The sequence below is a fragment of the Fomitiporia mediterranea genome (genome assembly GCF_000271605.1).
Source record: "Fomitiporia mediterranea MF3/22 unplaced genomic scaffold FOMMEscaffold_3, whole genome shotgun sequence".
In the NCBI taxonomy this organism is placed as follows: domain Eukaryota; kingdom Fungi; phylum Basidiomycota; class Agaricomycetes; order Hymenochaetales; family Hymenochaetaceae; genus Fomitiporia; species Fomitiporia mediterranea.
The window spans coordinates 153,841-159,745 of NW_006760388.1; positions in this window are offsets into that span (position 1 = coordinate 153,841).

A 5,905-nucleotide genomic window follows, 5' to 3' on the forward strand; every position below is an offset into this window, starting at 1 on the left:
AAAATTAACATGACCCATTCGTCAATGTAAATCAACAATAGTGATTGTGTTGATAGATTGTTTATTATAATGAGAAACTATCATATACAAGTTATTTTGTACATGTATTTCACCAATCTTTGTATGAGCAGGAGAATAAATAATACATTCATTGTTTGTTTTCATTAAAACATATCCTGCTTTACATAATAGTGCTTCACTAATGAGTGTGAAGTTCAGATTGGGATGATAGTATACATTTTGTAGTGAAATCGTATTCACCTTTGTATGCTCATCAGCTTTGTTTTGTAGTTTTACATTAAATGTCATTACTCTACTTTTGCTAAGTGAGAATGACAATTTATTTGCAATTGTAACATTTATTAGGGTCAAGTTCCAAACGTTTGTAAGACAGAACAAGTATGGAGTAGTGTGTACATTTGCACCAGAGTCCAATATATTAATACAATGTATTAGTTCAGTATCATTGTAACGTATTGTGTTGATACATATGTTTGGATTGTAACTGAACTCCTTAATGACTTCTTTCGTATTGTCAAATGAGTTCATGAAGTTGTCTACTTGTATGACACCATCCTCTTATACTTTGAATGCTGAAAATACATCAGATTCAGTAGATAGAGTGGATTGAACAGGTAAGCTGCTGGAACTTGATGCTAAGGCTTCTGCAATTGTAGACTCTAGCATCAGTGTTTCATTAACATCTTCAATGAATGCTGTTTCATTATTGTCTCCAATGAATACTGCTACATTAAGTGCAGGTTGAGACAGTGTAGTAGTAGTAGTAGAAGCAGTAGCTGTTTGCCTATACTTTTTCTTTCAAGCTTCTGTTGTTTTGCTCGTTGGAGGATTTCAGCAGTCTTTTGACATATGCCTGTACTTGTTACAGTTGTAGCATTTAACTTTATTGTAAGGCTTTGTTTTGCCTTTAGCTACACTTTTGCCTTTTGTTTGTAGGCTGTCTTGTTCAGTATCTTGTTTCGTTTGAGAGTACTGAGAATGATACTCAGTATATGTGTTTCATAATTTGTGTATCAGCTTAGCTGGCATCAGAACGTCTTTCTGAGCTGCTGTAACTGTTAGTAGTTGATTATAATGGGTAATCTGCCTGTCTAGCATTGTTGCTACCCATCTATACTCACAAGGAGTAGTGAGATTAATTGCTGAGATGTATGTATTGTTATTGGGGGCTTTATTATGTGTAGACAACTGCCTGTAGATTTGTTCAATGTTGTCTAACATCTTATCAAACTGTGATACATGCTCTTTTACTGTAAACAACATAGATATGTCTACAGCATGTGTCATTGTTGTTTGAACGTTGTATTGTTCAGAAAGCACCTTCATGAGACTTCTAACACTCGTATGTGTTGTGAAGTTTGTATAAATTGTATCAGTTATTGTTTTCATTATACAATGATACAAAACGTTGCCTGTATGTATGCCAGCATCATCAGAGGAAGGGGGATTGTGCTCTAGATGGTCTAAGAGCATCATGGTAGTGAGTGCACTGTGTATGCACAAGCACCATATCTTGTATCCCTTTGCACCAGCCAACTTTTCTGTTCCCTTGAAGAACTTTGTAACGTCAGAGTCCTTCATTGTAGTGTTAACAAAGGTATGCATTGTAGACAACATTGTAATGAGTTTGGGGGGAGAGGGAGGTCTTGGGCTTGGTGGTCTGGCAGGAGGTGAAGGCGTTCTGCAAGAGCGAGTGTGTGGGGGCATTCAATAGGCATCAAGGCTCATAACCTTTTAACAAGTGTAGCAGGAGTGCCCTAAGTACTCTCTCTTATTGAGACATCAAGCAAGTATCTACCTTATATACTACATAGTAAAGTCCGATAATCCGAGACATTCCAAGAGCAGTAATTCTACATAAGGCAATTGGGGATTTCCTAATCCAGAGCACAATCTAATAACTACACTTGTAGCTTGACTAAAGTAGGACTCCTCTACCCTCTTACTCTACAAGTCTACAAGTCTTACTCTTTATACTCTATTCTGTTACTATTTCTAAGGATTAGGACTAGTAAAGTGAGTATATCTTACAAATTGTAGAGTGTAACCTAGAGTGTAATATTTGTCTTCAAATGAGGATATTGTCTCAAATTTAATAAGATTGTAAGGTATGAGCCTAATATTACTAGATATGTGTATATATACATAGTATCTCTGTGTACAAAGAATGTCCTACTATATTCTTATACTGTTTCCTTGTGTCTTAACTCATTTGTGTCTTTGTAAGTTGACTGATTTGATTCCTGAATTGTCTGAGTATACTTTCAATGTCTTATAGTGTAATGTTCTATTACAAAATGTCTAAGTAGTGTTCTCTACTTTTCTGAGTATTGTAACTGTCTGTATACTGTGTTGTTTCATGTATGTCTTAATGAAATGTCCTGTCTGTATACACAGTAGTACTGTCTAAAGTCCTGAGTGTATACTACCAATTCTTTGTTCATTTAGCAAATCCCTATATAGATTAATACATTCTATTATTAACTTCCTGTCTTTCTGTATACTTGTCCTTGTACTAATGTATTCTTTCCTTGTGTACCTATTATGTGTCCTGTTTCCTATAGTACTAATACTGTCTAGTCCTGTAAAGTCCTTTACAAAATTGGTTTATAGTATCTTAAGTAAGAAAAATGTGTGTTCAAACATGATTATATACTTAAAGAGTGTATATTGTTAATCTCTAGTACTAGTTGAGGTAGAAGAGGTCAGTTGAGTCTGTAAGGTATGGATGCTGAGAGGGGTCAAGAGTGAGAAGGAATAGGTAGATCTGAGCAGAATGTATGAGTTCTGAAGGTGACAATTAACAAGACAAGAGTAGTGTAGAACAACAAAGCTACACTTTAGAACAAGACAATACAAGACAAGACAAGGTAAGATGGAACATTTACTAAGGAGACTGTCAAACTACACACTAAGAGTTACAGTAGAGAGTAACTTGATTGCTTGAAAGTATGAATTATATGAGAGTATTTATAGAAATTATGAGTCCTTTGTAGCTACTAGTCCTTTGTAAACAAATCCACTACTGTCTCCTTTGTATCAACCTATCCAGGACTCTGGATCCAAGTCCCCTTTGTATTAATTGACTAGCCATTCAAAGGCTCAGAGTCTTGCCTTTGTGAATCAGAACTAGAGTCTGGAACCTAACTAGTCTGAGTTGAGCAACCAAGACTATTGTGTAGACAATAATAACATAATTGAAGGATTGCTAATGTGAGGATGATACAACTTTAATACAACTGAGCCCTTCCAATCAGAATGTATTAGAACATATGTGTTGTATGAGTATAACATCTCTTAAGTGTTTTAGAATGTGACTGTCCCCAGTCACACTCAAGAGTGTAAATTTGTAAACTAACACACTTTATGTTTCAATCTTCTACTTCTTTTCAAGTTTGTCCTTCTTCTTCAACCATGTCATTGTTGTAAGAAGTGAATCAGGTTTACAACTGAGTGTAAGCTCTTGTACAAAGGACACAGGAGTTACTATAGTATGTAAGGACAGTAGATTAGCTATTAGTAGTAATAGAGTAGAGGGTGGAACTAGTACAGTTGTAAGTAAGTGCTTGAACATTACATTGTCTCTAGGTCTTCTGACAAGACACTATAAGCTGATTAGGATACACTTACTGTATCAAGTACATAGGCTAGCTTTGTACTTACTACACTATAGTAGCTTATACTTTAACTCAAAACATAAGTGTTGTGAATTAATACAGAGTACAGTAGCTGTAAGGATGCTCTAATTAGTAAACCACTTCAAGAGTATGAAGATACTATGACTGTTGACAAACTGAGCATTACTCCTCTAACAAAGTAGGTAGTAGAGGTCATAGTTCTGAGACTGTCTAATGTAGTTAAGTGTACTGTCTAGGATACTGAGACAGGTGCTCCTACAAGTGAACTGGACATTCTACTAGGTTCTGAGCTAGAGTGTGAGTTGTCTGCTTACTAAGCACACAAGCAGGATCAAACACCAGATAATGAGAGGTTGGACATACTCCTTTGTAAGTAGTAAGGAGTACTACTAGACTGTTAGAATGATGAGGAGAATGACTTGAGTAGTATGTAGTCCCTTCTTTACTTATTAATGATTTGACTAACTACTACCAGTCACTTGATCTAGATACAGATTACATATATTTGGGTAGGAGGTGTTCTGTGTTGTACAAATTAGACTTTCACAAGACAGACTGGGTAGTAGAGGAGGTTGAAAATGGGCAGGTTGAGTTGTGATTCTAGAACAGTTCTCTAGTGCTAGAGTCAGTGTCAAACAGTAGCCTGACACCTTTAACAAGTCAGAGGTGTAGCAACTGTGTCTGTTAGCACATAGTGTGTATTTAAGAGTATAGTAAGACAATTGTATACTTAGTATACAAGAAGAGCAAGATCTGTTACTCTCTTGTAAAGACTAGTAAGGTAGTAAGGGATACAAGGTTAAGGTAGGAGAGGACAATAGTAACAAACCTGTACCCTGTAGCTAGACTGTTAAGAGTTTGTCTGGAGAATCTGGGTAAGTTGTTCTGAGATTAATACTAATAGCTTTTAAAGACAATATTCTTCTAGGTAAACTCTTAGAACACTTGTTAGACAACAGTAAGTTCTGAAAGGATCTAGAGCTCAAACACAAGCTTTGTGTCCTTAGAAGGCAGGTGGCTACCTATTGTACAATGTTAGATACAATAATACAGGATGTAGAGTAGCTACAGGCTAGGATGAGTATGAAGGTAAGGTGTCAGAAGGATGGATAGAAGGATAGACAGAATTAGACATTCTATTCAGAACAATTGAACCAGTGTAGGTGAGACAGTTGACATAAAAGCTGCCTGTAGAAGTAGCCAAATATAATCCCCCCTCTATAGTTTTGAATAGTATTTTCTGTATGTTCATAGTAATGTGTAATGTTACTAAAGTACAAGTGTGATAATTGTAAGGTAATAAGAGTGACTTGGTATTAATAGGTAAACAACAGAGGCAAGGCTATATACATACTGAAAGTAAGGCAAACTAATGGAACAAGAACAGAACAAGAACAGAACAAGAACAGAACAAAACTGAAAAAGAAACAGAACAAAAACAGAACAAAAATAGAACAAGAACAGTACAAGAATGGAACAAGAACAGAACAGAACAGAACAGAACAGAACAAAGCTCTCAATACATGACTTTGAGACTGTTGTGACTGAAGAAATGCAAAAGTGGTCTAAAGGCTGCTAGACAAAAACCTGTGTACAAAAAACCTAGTAGGAAAAAAACATACTATAGAGAAAACTATGTAGGTTTGAAGTATAAGTCTAACTATAATCTACAATTAGCTAAAAGCAAAATCAAAGAAAAACAGAAGACAGAGTAGAACAGGATCAGAACATTGTCTAGAATATTACAAGGGGTTACTGTTGTTTTCATAAATATTGTCACACACATGATTTGTGATTTTTGTTACACTAAGTATACTCAAATACAAAATCTATTATAACTCAACTAATACTTAACCAAATTACATGATTTAAGTTGTAAAAATTATACTTTTGAAGTATCTCTCATATTCTAGAAAAAATAAAGTAAAATGAGCAAAAATTGAGCAAGATACAACACAATATGTGAGTTTTCCCTATATTTCATGTATATGAGTTTTCCTAGCCCTAAAACTGATTGTACAATACTATAAACTAGTCTAAATGAAGAATATAGCTTTATTATTAATTTACATATTGAATTCTAACTAGGATACAGAATATATATATAAGTATAATACATATTTAAGTTTGCTAAAATTGAGCATTTCCCCCCAACCTCTCTACACTCAGGGAAGGTTCTTCTGAGTATTATTCATGTTTGTAAATTTAGTATAAACAAAATATATTAAATATAAGTACTTTTATAA